Below are 16,391 nucleotides of genomic sequence, written 5' to 3'. Positions count from 1 at the left end.
TGGTGTCCGATGGGATGTTTCCCAGCCTCACGTACTGCGGCCTGTGAGTAAGTTGTTGATCCAGGCCAGGAGTGGGGCATCCATCTGCTTATCCAGAAGCTTCTTGTTCAGCAGGGCAGGTCGAATGGTATTAAAAGCACTTGAGAAGTCAAAGAACATAACTCTCACAGTGCTTCCTGCCTCCTTCAGGTGGGTGTAGACTCTGTGCAGCAGGAAGATGATGGCGTCTTCCACTCCTATCCAAGGCTGGTAAACGAACTGCAGGGGGTCCAGCAAAGGTCCGACAACTGTGCAAAGGTGCCTCAGGACAAGCCTCTGCAGCGACCTCATGATGTGTTATGTCGGGGCCACTGGGCTGTAGTCGTTGTGTATGCTGGGATGCTTCTTCTTGGGCACTGGAACCAGGCATGAGGTTTTCCACCGCTCAGGGACAACCATCTGGATCAGGCTCAGGTTGAAGAGATGTGTGAAAATCCTACTCATCTGAGAGGCACATCCTTTCAGCACTCTGGGGTTAAGGTTGTTAGGTCCAGCAGCTTTCCTGGGACAAAGGCGACTGAACTCTCTTCTCACCTTCTCAGCGGTGAAGGTGACAGGAGGGGGTGGAGAGAGTCTCAGTGGGGGGCAGGAGGGCTGAGTGTCAACGAGATGTTGTACAGGGGAGCAGAAGAGGTGCTTGAGGGAGGGGGGAAAGTCTTTGAAGTGAGGGATGAGGGTACAGGGGGAGGAAAGTCCTGAGCGGAGCTGGGGGAGGGTGGGCAGAGGCTCCTTCATCAAATCTGTTAAAAAACAGGTTTAGTTTGTTGGCCTCATGCAGGTCTCCTTCCATCGTCTGGCTCACCTGTTTTCCATGGTCAGTGATGGTTTTCAACCCACTCCACATCTCCCTCATGTTATTCTGCTGGAGTTTGTTCTCCAGCTTTCTCCTGTAACTGTCCTTGCCCTCTGTTATCTTCTCCCCCAGCTCAGTCCGCACCTTCTTCAGCTCCTCATTCAGGCTCCTCCTGAATGTCGCCTTCTTCTTGTTCAGCGTGTCCTTTATGTCCTTAGTCATCCAGGGTTTGTTGTTTGAGAAACAACGCACCTTCTTGCTGGGGATGATGTTGTCAGTACAGAAGTTCATATAGTCTGTAATGCAGTCGAAAAGGTTTTCAATGTCCTCACCCTGATCTTCGCAGAGCACGTCCCGGTCAGTCATCTCAAAGCATCCCTGAAGTGTCAGTTCTGCCTCCTGTGACCGCCTCCGTACAGTTCTGGTGATCACAGGTTGCCGCTGGACTTCAGGAACATAGCAAGGCTTTGAGTGGACCAGATTGTGGTCGTATCTACCCAGAGCAGGGAGAGCTGTGCAGCTGTATGCATCCTTGGCATTGGCATACAGCAGGTCCGGGGTTTTATTGTCTCTTGTCTTGCAATCCACAAACTTTGAAAGTGGGCAGAGATGATGACTGGGTGGCATGGTTGAAATCCCTAGAGATGGCTATGAAGGCACTGGGGTGCTGAGTCTGAAGTCTTGCGACCACAGAGCTGATGACGTCATTAGCCGACGGTGCATCAGCAGATGGTGGGATGTAAACAGTAGTGATGGTGTGGGAAAACTCTCTGGGCAAATGGTATGGCCAGAGACTCACTGCCAACAGTTTGATGTCCGGGCTGCAAACACGCTCCTTCACCGTGACGTGCACCACTTGTTGTTTACAAACACAGCGACACCTCCTCCGTCCTTCTTGCCGCTTCTCGCACCAACTGAAAGCCGGGTAAACTCACTACAGAGTCCGGTATGTTGTTGTTTAGCCAAGTCTCTGTGAAGCACAGCACCGAAGCCTCACAAAACACACCGTTGCTCCGTGTGAGTGCTGTTAGCTCCTCCAACTTGTTGCCCAGCGATCTCACATTTCCCATCACAATGGAGGGGAGATATGATCTGTATCTCCTCTTCCTCAGCCAACGTCTCCTCCCGGCTCTGCAGCCCCGGTATTTCCTCTGTTGCTCCTTGGGGATTTCGTGCCTCAACCCCATCCCGCCGCTGCGTCGTCAGCTTATCCCGGGTGTAAACAATGGAGCCATTACGCTGCTCCAACAGGACCGGGATCTGGCTTGAAAAAAGTGCTCCAAACACCGCGAAAATAAGAAAGAGCGAATGGAGCAACATCTCTTGTTTTGGCAAATTCCTTAACTAAATGGTTTCTAAAGGAAGAAGAAGTTATTGAAATAAAAAAAGTAGAACATTTCGGAAAAAAGAGACACTAAGGTGAGGAGAAACTCTGGCAGGCAGCTGCCCGAGAGGGCACCCGATATTTCATGCCCTGGCCTCTTACTGACCCTTAATTTTTCAGGACGTTATTCCCTTTTCTTGTCTAGGCGTCTTAGTGACCTCTTGTTTTTCAGGACTGGCCCCGCTTATGGTATTCAAATTTCCATCACACTTCCCCCATTTGTTCATTCATTTAACAACAATTTTCATTGTGTCATTTCATAAGCATAGACAGGAAATATCACCCAGAGTTCTGTTAACCATCGGCACACTGCACATCATCACCATGCACTTCATCATCTGGGCATTAGAAATTTGCTGTTTTAAATGGAAATAAGTTCACTCCTTACCAAGTGCTATACAGCTAAAAATTGTGACGGTATATTAATGCTCTCTGTACGTATAATACGTTACATTGAGGTACAGTCGTCTCCTAATTCTAAATTCAAGACTCAAGATTCAAAGCGTTTATTGTTGCATGTACAGTGGAGAAATGTGGTTCCCTGTTCAGTAAGATTCCTACTTTGCTGTCTGCAATGCATTGGGGTATGTGCTGGTAGAAGAGTGTAAACATTATTATTATCTTCTTCTTCTTCTCTTTTTGGCTTTTCCCTTCTGGGGTTGCCTGGGTGAATCCATCTTCTCCATCTAACCCTATCTCTGTATCCACCTCTCTCAGACCAACTACCTTCATATCCTCTCTCAGTACGTCCATGAATCTTCGCTTTGGTCTTCCTCGAGACCTCCTGCCTGGCAGCTCCAGTTCCAGCATCTGTCTACCAATATATTCACTGTCCCTTCTCTGCACATGATCAAACCATATCAGTGTGACTTCTCTGACCTTCTCTTCAAAACATCAAAGGTGCTGTTTCTCTGATAGACTCATTCCTGAGCCAATCCATCCTGGTCACTCCCAAAAAGGACCTTAGCATCTTAGCATCATCTCTGTGACCTTTAGCTCTGCCTCTTGTATTTTCGTCATTTTAACTGTTTCTAAGCCATACAGCATTGCTGGTCTCACCACTGTCTTGTACAGCATTCCTTTATTCTGGCTAATAGTCTTCTATCGCATAGAACCCTTAACAAATATGTCCGCCCATCCCAACCTGCTTGAACCCATCTCTTCACCTCTTTTCCACACTCTTGATCTCCGCTTCCTGTAGCCTCACCATCCCACCTGGGTTCCTCTCATTCACACACATATACTCTGTTGTGCTGCAACTAACCTTCATTCCTCTCATTTCCAGAGAATACCTCTATCTCTCTAGATTTTCCTCAACCCTATCCTTGCTCTCACTACAGATCACAATGTCATCTGCAAACATCATGGTCCATGGCGATTCCTGTCTAACCCCATCTGTCAGGCTGTCTATCACCACTGCAAACAACAAGGGGCTCAGAGCCAAGTCCCACCTTCGCCTTGAACTTTTCTGTCCTGCAGCAGTCTAACATACTTCTCTGCCATTCCAGATTTCCTCATACAATTCCAGAGCGCTTCCCTTAGCAGCCTGTCATATGCTTTTTGTACATGTACATAAACACAATGCAGCTCCCTCTGGCAGTCTGTACTTCTCTATTAGCATTCTCAAAGCAAATACTGCATCTGTAGTACTCTTTCTCGGCATAGAGCCATACTTCTGTTCACAAATGCTGACTTCTGCTCTTACTCTAGTTTCCACTACTCTTTCCCATAACTTCATCGTATGGCTTATCAACTTTATCCCTCTATAGTTGCTGCAATTTTGCACATCCCCCTTACTCTTGAAAATGGGCAATTCCATCCGTGAATTAATTTGTCATTTAATTTCATACTACCGATGCTTTAGGAAGTGGTAGCTCTATCAGCCAATCATAACGCTGATACGACTTTGTTCCAGCAGTCATGAGTAAAAAATAAAACAATAAAACACAATGCTGTAAACGTCATGCTGTCGAATTGATCGCGTCAGTGAACAAAAAGGAACAGATATTGACTGTATTGTTGGAGAAACAGGAACTGTGGAGTCCATGATTCCTGCATGAATGCTTGATGGTGTGCCACCGACAATAAGAGCCTTGACTCGACTGGACATGACATGGGTAGGGGAACCTCCCTAATCTTCTGTTCATCCCGTTTTGAGGAATGTAGATTTTGAACTGCAAAGTCAATAGTGCAGTTTTTCGTACTATCTACCAAGAGTAGATCTCAACAAGGTCGTAAGAACAGATAGCTTTGCTTTCATTTTCTAACTCACATTTACTTGCAATTGAGGGTATTCATTTCCTATTTGGTTAACTGAGATGCTTTATTAACTCAATGGTTACTGGAGAAATAACATGCTACCGGGAAGATAATACTAATACTGTATTTCTTCACAATGAAATAGGCCTATGTTGATTTAAAAGAAAGATAATTAGTTCAAACATAATATCTTACTACTTATCTTACATTTAAAAGTAATAGCTGAATAAGAGCATATGAAGGACAAAGACTGGAACTAAATAAGTTTAAATATATAGAAGAGTAAGACGTTCACATTTATATCTTTATTTTCAGGGAAACAAGGGTTGTAACTAAAACTCAAAAAGTAATTTACAACATGAGCCAAAAAGCTTCAACTTGGTGAGATGAATCTGTTTTGACCAAATGGCTATTTCTTCTATTCCTGTTGCTGGATTTCAGTAAATTTGACATATATTTTGTAGAATCTTGTCCTATTCAACATATTTCAGCATCAAACACCAGCTTTAAAGACTTCCAAAGTTATTTACAACTTTTGCCAAAAAGCTTCAACTCTGTGATATAAACACCCTTTTGGCCACCATGGTTATATCTTTTAAACCTGTGACTGGATATAATTGATTATGACATATATAGTGTAGAATCAAATCCTATTCAACATATTTCAGCACCAGACACCAGGTCTAAAGAATTCCATAGTTATTTACAACTTGTGCAAAAAGTTTCAACTTGGTGATATAAACACTTATTGAACAGATTGCAATATGTATTAAACCTGCGGCTAGATTTGAGTGATTTTGGCATATATTGTCTACAATCAAGTCGTATTAAACACATTTCAGGACAAGTAACCAGCTTAAAAAATTCCATTGCCATTTAGAACTTGTACCAAATAGCTTCAACTTGTTGAGATAAACACTTTCTCACCAAATTACTATATCTTTTATTCCTGCAGCTTGATTTTAGAGATTTTGACATATATTGTGTAGAATCAAGTCCTATGCAACATATTTCAGCACCACACAGCAGGATTGAAGAATTCCAAAGTTATTTACAACTTGTGTTGACAAGCTTCAACTTGGTGAGATAACGTTTTCTCTAAAGGGCTATATCTTTTAAGCCTGCGACTGGATTTGAGTAAATTTGACACATATTATGTAGATTCCCATCCCATTCAACATATTTCAGCTCAATACATCACCTTTAAATAATTCCAAAATTATTTATAACTTGTGACAAAAGGCTTCAACTGGGTGAGATAAACACTTCCTGATCAAATGGCTATATCTTTTAAACCTGTGGTTGGATTTGAGTGAATCTGACATGTGTAGAATCATGTCCTATTCAACAATTTTCAGCACCATACATCAGTTTTAAAGAATTCCAAAATTGTTTACAACTTGTGACAAAAAGCTTCATCATGTTGAGATAAACACTTTTTGGCAAATGACTATATCTATTAAGCCTGCTACTAGATTTTAGCAATTTTTAAGTATATTATTTAGAATAACATCCTATTCAACATATTTCAGCACCAGATACCAGCTATAACGAATTCCAAAGTTATTTACAACTTGTGGCAGAAAGCTTCAACTTGGTGAGATAAACTCTTTTTGACCTAATGGCTATATGATAAAACCCGCAGCTAGATTTGAGTGATTTTGACATTTATCGTGTAGAATCAAGTCTGATTGACCATAGTTCAAGACCAGACACCAGCTTTAAGGAATTCCACATTTATTTACAACTTGTGTCAACAAACTTCAGCTTGGTAAGATAAACACATTTTTACCAAATGGCTATAGCCATTTGGAATTCCTTAAAGCTGATCAGCTGCCTTCGCTCTCTGTTTTGACAGTCAGAGGGTTCCCCTTTGAGCACGGTGGGTTGCACCTTCATCCTCACTTGTTTCACCTTCCATCAAACAGGTAGATGGTCTGCCACCACCCATTCCAAATAGGAATTCCTTGTCTCCCAATATCTGTTCTATTCTTTTGGCTTCCACTAGAGCAGAGGTGGGCAAACTTTCTGGCTCAGGGGCTGCATTGACTTTTAAAATTTGACAGATGGGCCGGGTCAGCACAGGATTCGATACATATAAAAAAAAAAAAAATGCTTTTGTTAAGGCTGAATCACAAATCCAATCTATGTCATTCAGCTCAGGAAAATTCTCAACTGTTGTCAAGTAGCTCTAAAAATGAAAAATGAAAAACCTCCTGTTTGAGCCCCCACATTCATTGACCCAGTCATTCAATCATTCACATCAAGTATGAATTCTGTACCAATCTTCGGCGGGCCGGATTAAAAAGGCCAACGGGCCAGATGTGGCCCACAGGTCGTAGTTTACCTACCCCTGCCCTAGAGCAGAAAAACTGATATGCTTGTAACCCTGACTTTTTAAGGGGTAGTGTGCCAGGGCCGTGGGTGTCTCGAGACTTTATGTCATACTCACTTACGGGTCTGTCAGGTTCAATGGTTGCACGCAACCAACCGGAACCGAGCTACCCTCTCACTCACGCATCAGAGAAAACAAGTCCCCACAAAACAAGGGCAGGCAGAACCAATCACACCCCCTACTTTCTCCCCAATGCACCTCTTTATTAACATGATTAGGTTACATGCTCTTTGAGGCGGGGAGGTTGGAGCCCCCGTACAAAAGCATGAAGGGCCAGCTCATCTTGTCCAGTCGCATCAAAGGTCGGGTATTCATTATGGGCATAAGTCTGGAGATTTGCTGCATAAGCCCCCAAGTTTTCTCCCCTTCTCCTCTGACGGGTGGAAAGCTGGTTCCTAGCATCCTCAAAGAAGAGCCTGCAACAAAACTGCTGGTGCATGGCCCTTTCTATGGGTTCGAAACTATGAGGTCAGTAAGGATTTGTTGTTCCTTTCCCTCCAGGGAAAGAGCAACCTGTCCAGGGACCAGTTGTTGAACTGGGCCACCATCCGCAACTGAATGAGGTATGTCTGTGGGGGCTCCTTCCCGGGTTAGCAGGGTAGCTTGGCCACATACCACTGAGACGTAACTTGAGCTTCCAGGGCAGATAACATGTTCCCAGCTATGCTAATGTCTGCTGCCAATGGCAATGAATGGATGGTGGGGCATTTTCAGGCGTTATGGGAAAACTGACCCTGTAATCAATGTCCATCTGTGGGGGCTGTTTCAGGCCTTCTCCAGGAAACAGTTGCCATCACTGTATTTCTCCAGGAAAGGATTTCCGCTTCCGTAATCCTCAATGCAAAGGTCGCAGCTCCTGTAAGCCACAATTGCTGCTCCAACTCAGTGAGAAATGCACTTTTTGACCACATGGCTATATCTTTAGAGCCAGTGCGATGTAAGTAATTTTTACCGATATTGTGCAGGATTATGTCCTTTTATACATATTTCAGCACCAGACACAAGCTTGAAAAAAATTCGAATGGTATTTACACTTTGTACCAAAAACGCTACAACTCAGTGAGAAATGCACTTTTTGACCACATGGCTATATCTTTTGAACCAGTGCGATTTGAGTAATTTTTACCGATATTGTGCAGGATCATGTCCATGGCCTATTCATATTTCAGCACCAGACACAAGCTTGAAAAAATTCGTATGTTATTTACACTTTGTACAAAATCATGTCCTATTTAAGATATTACAGCACCAGACACCATCTTGATATAATTCATTGGTTATGAACACATTGTAACAAAAGTGCTTGAGAGAATTCTTTAGTAATTTACACTCTGTAACAAAAATGCTTCAACTCGGTGAGATAAACACTATTTGACCACATGGCTACCAGTTGAACCAGTGAACCATGGAACCAGTTGCTAGATTTGAGTGATTTTGACATGTTTTGTGCTGAATCATGTCCTATTCAGCTTTTTCAGCACCAGACAACAGCTTGAAAGAATTCATGAGTTATTTACACTTTGAACCAAAAACGCTTCAAGTCAGTGAGATAAATATTTTTTGACCACATGGCTATATCTTTTGAATCTATGGCTGGATTTCAGTGATTTTGACACATATTGTGCAAAATCTGGTCCTATTCAACACATTTCAGCACCAGACACCATCTTGATATAATTCATTGGTTATGAACACATTGTAACAAAAGTGCTTCAACTCGGTAAGATAAACAATGTTTGACCATATGGCTATATCTTTTGAACCTGTGGCTGGATTTCAGTGATTTTGACATATATTGTGCTGAATCATGTCCTAATCAACATATTTCAGCACCTGACATAGGCTTAAAAGAAGTCATAAGTTATATACTATATTGACCATAAACGCTTCAACTCAGTGAGATAAGCACTTTTTGACCATGAGGCTATTTCTCTTGAAACTGATGCTGGAATTGAGTATTTTTTTCAGATATTGTGCAGAATCATGTCCTATTGAACATATTTCAGCACCAAACACCAGTTTGAAAGAATTGATGAGTGATTTACAATTTGTACAGTAAACGCTTCAACTCGGTGAGATAAACACTTTTTGACCACATGGCTGTATCATTTGAACCAGCGTTTGAATAAAAGTGATTCTAACATATATTGTGCAGAATCATGCCCTTTTCAACTCATTTCAGCACCAGACAGAAGCTGGAAAGAATTCATTACTTATTTAGACTCTATACCAAAAAACGCTTCAACTTGGTGAGATAAACATTTCTGACCACATGGCTATATCTTTTGAACCTGTGGCTGGATTACAATGATTTCGACATATATTGTGCAGAATCATATCCTTTTCAAGATATTTCAGCACCAGACACAAGGTTGAACGAATGTATTCGTTATTTACACTTTGTACCAAAAACGCTTCAACTTTTTGAGATAAGCACTTTTTGACCGCATGGCTATATCTTTTGAACCTGATGCTGGATTTGAGTGATTTTGACGCATATTGACGCATATTTCAGCAACAGACACAAGCTTGAAAGAATTTGTATGCTATTTACACTTTGTACCAAAAACGCTTCAACTTTTTGAGATAAGCACTTTTTGACCGCATGGCTTTATCTCTTGAACCTCTGGCAGGAATACAGGAATTTTGACATATATTGTGCAGAATCATGTCCTTTTCAACACATTTCACTGCCAGCTTGATGGAATTTATTAGTTATTCACACTCTGTATCAAAACGCTTTAACTTGGTTTCCCTCCAGCAAACAGCGTTTGGACAAAACTGATTCTGGATTATTTCGTGCAGAATGATGTCCTATTCAACATATGTCAGCACAAGACAACAGCTTGATGGAATTTATTAGACATTAACACTCTGTACCAAAAACGCTTTAAAATGGTGAAATTAGCACTTTTTGACCACATGGCTATAGCTTCTGAAACGAAAGCTGGAGTTGAGCGATTTTGACATATATTGTGCCAAAACAACTCCTATACAACATATTTCAGCACCAGTAACCTGCAAGAAAGAATTCATTTCTTGTTTACACTCTGTACCAAAAACACTTCAACTTGGTGTGTTTAGCACTTTTTGACAACATGGCCATATCTCTTGAATTGTGGTAGGGTGTCACGACTCATCGGATCCCCAGGCAGGTGGCACAGCAATCAAGGCAGTTATCCCCTGCACCTGGTGAACACGCCTCACCAGGAAACAATGCCACTAATTAGGCAAGAGTATATAGGGTGGACCCAAAGTTGCAGACATTGTCTGATCTCGTTGCTAGGAGAAGTCTGTCTAGTCTTCTCCCTGGCGCGTGTGTGACATCCGATCTCACAACTTATTAAACCACCTGCGTATCTACGAACCTGTGTCTGTCCTCCTGGAAGCCAAACGTAACAGAAGATCAGACCTGGTATGGAGCCCACAAGCGCTCCAACACCTCAACCTCCACAAGTCATCCATGCTGCACCGCTGACCAGCCTGGCTACGTACTCCGGCTCCCTGGAGAGCTGTAGGGGATTCCTCCTCCAATGCTCGCTGAGGTTTGAGATGCAGCCTGCTTTGTTCCCCACGGAGAAGTCGAAAATTGCCTACATCATCTCCCTCCTGTCGCCCAAGGCCCTCCAGTGGGCTGAGGCTATCTGGAATTCCCCGGGAATGGTGACAGCCATGGTGAAAAACTTCGTGGACCATTTCAAAGAGGTCTTCAGCCTTCCCGTTGGGGATTCCTCACTTGCTAGCGGCCGCCAGTGGCTGGAACGAGCCAGCCCTCCTGACAGCGTTTCGGCAAAGCTTGAACCCCTCCTTGTGACTCCACTTGGTGGCTTATAACACCATGGGGCTGGAAAGGTTCATCCAACTGGCAATCAGGGTATCTCATCGGAGAGAGGCCTGTTTCTCTGACCCAGGAAGATCTACTACCGCCACCGGGCCATCCCTCAACCCTCCGGAGCAAACAGAAGAGACCAGGGAAGTGGAGGCCTCCCGATTATCCGCCACTGAGAGACGCAGACCTCCAAGACCCCTGGTGGGCGCAGTGACTTCCCCTAACGCCTACTTGACACCATTGACTATCCCAGCCCAGCTTTGTGTGTCTGACTCTACCCACCTTGTGCACGCCCTCCTGGACTCCGGCTCGGCAGGGAACTTCATCTCCGGTGCACTCTGCCGACAGCTAGAAATTCCCCGGCTCCCGTGTTCCCCCTCCTTCACCGTACGATCAGTGATGGGAAAACCTCTATCTTCCAGGCAAGTCAACACACAAACCTCCTCCCTTCAGCTTAGCATTGGGGTTCTGCATGTGGAGAACATTTCGTTTCATGTCCTGGAGGAATCACAGATAGATCTGGTGTTAGGCAGACCTTGGTTGAGGGCGCATGAGCCTACGGTTTCCTGGGCCACTGGGGAAATCCTGCGCTGGGGTGAGACTTGGAGGGAGCTGGGGAAAACAGTGCTCCTTGCAAGGAGAATAGTGCATCTCTATGCCACATCAGTAGAAAGCCCCAAGCAAGACCACCGGGCCCAGATCCCTTCCCAGTATGCGGGTTTTCAGGACGTCTTCAGCTCCCAACGAGCCGCCGCGCTGCCTCCACATCGTCCCTGGGACTGTGCGATCGATCTACTTCCAGGCCAACCGCTACCGAACGGAAAGATCTACCCTCTCTCTCTCCCTGAACAGGCGGCCATGGAGACCTATATAGAGGAATCCCTGCGCCAGGGCTATATCCGACCGTCGAAATCCCCTGCGGCCTCGCCATTCTTCATCGCAAAGAAGGATGGAGGGTTGAGGCCCTGTGTGGACTACCGGATCCTGAAACAAGCCACCGTAAAATTCCGTTATCCTCTACCCTTGGTGCCAGCGGCTTCCAAAATATTCACCAAACTGGACCTCCGGAGCGCCTATAACCTGGTGCGCATTCGAAGAGGGGATGAGTGGAAAACTGCCTTCGTAACCCCCTCTGGTCACTGGGAGTACAGGGTCATGCCATATGGCCTAGCTAATGCCCCTTCCGTGTTCCAAGGCTTCATGAACGAGATATTCAGAGACTTCCTCCAAAAATTTGTGGTCGTCTATATAGATGACATCCTGATCCACTCCCCTGATCTGTCCAGTCACGTTCGCCATGTCACCCAGGTCCTCACCAGGCTTCGCGAACACCAACTGTTCCTCAAGGCAGAGAAATGCCTGTTCCACCAGACCACCGTCCAGTTCCTCGGCCACCACCTCCATCCACAGGGCGTGAGTATGGATGAAGACAAGGTCAGTGCCGTCCACTCTTGGCCTCAACCCCAGACAATCAAGCAACTACAGAGGTTTCTGGGGTTCGCTAACTTCTACCGACGGTTCATAGAGAACTTCAGCCAACTGGCTATGCCCCTCACCTCCCTGTTGCGCGGCAAACCAAAACGCCTGCATTGGAACCCAACCGCCACACGAGCCTTCCTGGAGCTCAAGAAGGCCTTCACGTCCGCCCCTCTGCTGCACCACCCGGACCCAGATCTTCCCTTCAGTGGAGGTTGATGCTTCGACCACGGGGGTGGGAGCCGTCCTGTCCCAACCCCATGGAAAGCCAGCCCGACTCCAGCCCTGTGTCTGCTCTCTTCTTTTCAAAAAGGATGAGTTCAGCAATTATGATATCGGCAATAGAGAGCTCCTGGCCATCAAGCTGGCATTGGAAGAGTGGCGCCACTGGCTTGAGGGCGCAAAGTACCCTTTCACGGTGCTAACCGACCACAAGAACTTGCAGTACCTGCGCCAAGCCAAGAGGTTAAACCCCCGCCAAGCTAGATGGGCCCTCTTCTTCACCCGATTTCAGTTCAACATCCGATATCGCCTTGGCACTCTCAATGGGCGAGCCGACGCTCTGTCACGGATTCACTCTCCAGAAAACGCCCCAGAAGAACCGGAGAAAATCCTGCGTGACTGTGTGCTCGTAAACCCCATCCGGTGGAGCCTGGATGAAGAAATCCGGGAAGCATCAGTGTCCGACCCCGCACCACCCAACACTCCGGCCAATCGTACCTACGTACCACAAACCATCCGGGAATCTCTCCTCACCTCTGCACACTCTGCACCAGGTACCGGGCACTCATTCCTGGATGCCCGGTACCTGGTGCAGACTCAGAACATACTTCGAGACAAATATTGGTGGCCAGGAATGTCGAGAGACGTCCGAAGATATGTCAGCCAATGCCCCGACTGTGCCAGGGTGAAAACGCCTCGTCACCTACCAGCAGGGAAACTGGAACCCTTACCCATCCCAAATAGACCCTGGTCCCATCTCGGCATTGATTATGCCACAGACCTTCCCCCCTCCAAGGGATACACGAGCATCCTAGTGGTTGTGGATCGATTTTCTAAGGCATGCAAGTTGATCCCCATGAGCGGAGTCCCTACAGCATCAGAGACTGCAGAAGCCCTCTTCAACCAGGTCTTCCGGAACTTTGGACTGCCGGAGGACATCGTCTCTGATCGAGGACCTCAATTCATATCCAGGTTTTGGAGAGCCTTTCTTCGCCTGCTGGGGGTGACAGTGAGCTTGTCGTCTCGTTACCATCCCCAGACCAATGGACAAACAGAACGCAAGATCCAAGAGGTATGCCGCTACCTCCGAATGTACTGCCAGCAACACCCTGCAAATTGGAGTCAATTCCTTCCCTGGGCAGAATATGCTCAAATTCCCTCCAGAAACCAACCACCGGGTTGACGCCATTCCACTGCATGCTTGGCTACCAACCACCCATGTTTGCTGGGACTTCTGAGGATTCTCCTGTCCAGGGAGTCAATCAATGGTTCAGAGAGGGTGTGGGCCAGGGCCCAACGGCATTTGCAAGGGGCTCTACGCCGCCGCTGTGCAAATGCTCACCGAGCCCAGGCCCCTGCCTATGTCGTGGGACAGAAAGTGTGGCTCTCGACACTGGACCTTTGCATGAAACACCCCTGCAAAAAACTCAGGCCAAAGTATATCGGGCCCTTCAGGATCTCCCACCAGATCAATCCGGTTACTTTTCGCCTTCAACTCCCGCCTGAATATAAAATTCACCCGGTATTTCATGTATCTCTGTTAAAACCGTGCTATTCCTCTGACTCTTCAGACGCTGCAGGCCCTGGGGTTGCTGTGCCGCCTCCGCCACCTCCCCTCCTTGAAGAGGGACCCATCTACGCAGTACACCAGATACTCCCAGTCGACCAGGTACTCCAGTTGACCCCGGCGGCGTCGAGCTTGGAGGGGTACGGACCAGAGGAACGCTCCTGGGTCCACCGCAAGGACATCCTGGACCCAGGGCTGTGGGAGGAGTTCCATAGCACCCATCCAGATCAACCGGCTCCGCGTCCCCGTGGCCGTCCCCGTGGCCGTCCCCGTGGCCGTCCCCGTGGCCGTCCCCGTGGCCGTCCCCGTGGCCGTCCCCGTCGCCGTGCGCCCTCGTCCGAGGAGGCTGGAGGGGGGGGTACTGTCACGACTCATCGGATCCCCAGGCAGGTGGCACAGCAATCAAGGCAGTTATCCCCTGCACCTGGTGAACATGCCTCACCAGGAAACAATCCCACTAATTAGGCAAGAGTATATAGGATGGACCCAAAGTTGCAGACATTGTCTGATCTCGTTGCTAGGAGAAGTCTGTCTAGTCTTCTCCCTGGCGTGTGTATGACATCCTGATCTCACAACTTATTAAACCACCTGCGTATCTACGAACCTGTGTCTGTCCTCCTGGAAGCCAAATGTAACATAGGGTTACAGTGATTTTGACACTAATAAATTAATAAACATGATTCTGCACTATTTGTTATATTCACTTTGTTCCAAAAACACTTCAACTTGGTGAGAAGCACTTTTTGACCACATGTCTGTATCTCTAAAACCTGGGAATGGGTTATATTGATTTTGATGTATGTTCTGAATCATGTACTAATAAACATTTTTCAGCATCGAACACCTGCTTGTTGGAATTTTATAGGTATTCACACTTTTACCAATAACAGTGGTTCAAAAGATTCACACTTCTCACAGAGTTGAAGCATTTTTGGTAAAAAAGTAGGTTTTGACCACATGGCTATATCTTTTGAATCCATATTTGGATTTGAGCGATTTTGACATTGTGCAGAATCATGTCCTATTCAAATATTTCACTACCACAAAACACCTTGAAAGAAATCATTAGTTATTTACACTTTGTATCAAAAACGCTTTAACTCGATGAGATAAGCACTTTTTGACCAGATGGCTATATCTTTTGAAACTATAGCTGGATTGTAGCGATTTTAAAATATATCGTACAGAATCATCTCGATACAACATATTTCAGTACCAGTAACCTGTTTGAACTCGGGGAGATACGCACTTTTTGACCACATTGCTATATCTTTTGAACCTGAGGCTGGATATCCCATGATTCTGACGAATATTATGCAGAATCATGTCCTATTGAACATCTTTCAGCCCCGGTAACCTGCTCGAAAGAATTCATTTCTTATTTACACATGTACCAAAAAAAATTCAACTTGGTGGGATAAGAACTTTTTGACAAAATGGCTATAGCTTTTGAACCAGTGTTTGGATAAAAGTGATTCTGACAAATATTGTGAAGAATCATGTCATATTTAACATATTTCAGCACCGAACACCAGCTTGATGGAATTTTATTTGTTATATTCACTTTGTATCAAAAACACTTCAAGGTGGTGATATGAGCACTTTTTGACCACATGACCATATCTTTTGAACCAGCGTTTAGATAAAAGTGATTCTGGCAAATATTGTGCAGAATCATGTCATATTTAACATATTGAGGCACCAGTAACCTGCTTGAAAGAATTCATTTCTTATTTTGAACATTTACCAAAATTGATTCCACTTGATGAGATAAGCACTTTTTGACCACATGCCTGTATCTCTTGACCCTGGGGCTGGGTTACATTGATTTTGACTTATATTGTGCAGAATCATGTCCTTTTAAACATATTTCAGCACCGAATACCAGCTTGAAAGAATTCAATAGTTAAATACACTTTGTATCAAAAAGGCTTTAACTCGGTTTGATAAGCACTTTTTGACCACAGGGCTATATCTTTTGAACCTGAGGCTGGATTTCCCATGATTCTGACATATATTTTGCAGAATCATGTCCTATTGAACATATTTCAGCCCCAGTAACCTACTAGAAAAAATTCATTTCTTATTTAAACATGAACCAAAAACACTTGAAGTTGGTGAGATAAGCACTTTTTGAACACATGGCTATATCTTTTGAACCAGCCGTTGGATAAAAGTGATTCTGACAAATATTGTGCAGAATCATGTCATATTTAACATATTTCAGGACCAGTAACCTGCGTGAAAGATTTCATTTCTTAATTACACTCTGTACCAAAAACGTTTTCAACTTGATGAGATAAGCACTCTATGACCACATGTCTGTATCTCTCAAACCTGGGGTTGGGTTATATTGATTTTGATGTATATTGTGCTGAATTATATCCTAATAAACATTTTTCAGCATCGAACACCTGCTTGTTGGAA

The 16,391-nt window shown here is 45.0% G+C and overlaps 1 long non-coding RNA gene across 1 annotated transcript in view; it reads left to right on the top strand.

Annotated features, from left to right (window-relative positions):
* Positions 1-14,040, top strand: part of LOC147226185 (uncharacterized) — a 60,458-nt gene extending 46,418 nt beyond the window's left edge. Inside the window, exons 2-3 of the long non-coding RNA XR_015107238.1 lie at positions 7,372-7,433; positions 13,969-14,040. This is a non-coding gene — a long non-coding RNA (uncharacterized LOC147226185). The remainder of the gene's footprint in view (positions 1-7,371; positions 7,434-13,968) is intronic.
* Positions 14,041-16,391: the final 2,351 nt, after the last annotated feature.

The sequence above is a fragment of the Fistularia commersonii genome, chromosome 15 (assembly GCF_037954325.1).
Source record: "Fistularia commersonii isolate RoL2024-O1a breed Wild chromosome 15, RoL_Fcom_v1.0, whole genome shotgun sequence".
NCBI lineage: Eukaryota > Metazoa > Chordata > Actinopteri > Syngnathiformes > Fistulariidae > Fistularia > Fistularia commersonii.
Note: the sequence above shows the minus strand (reverse complement) of the source record. Positions and strands in the feature narration are given on the sequence as shown.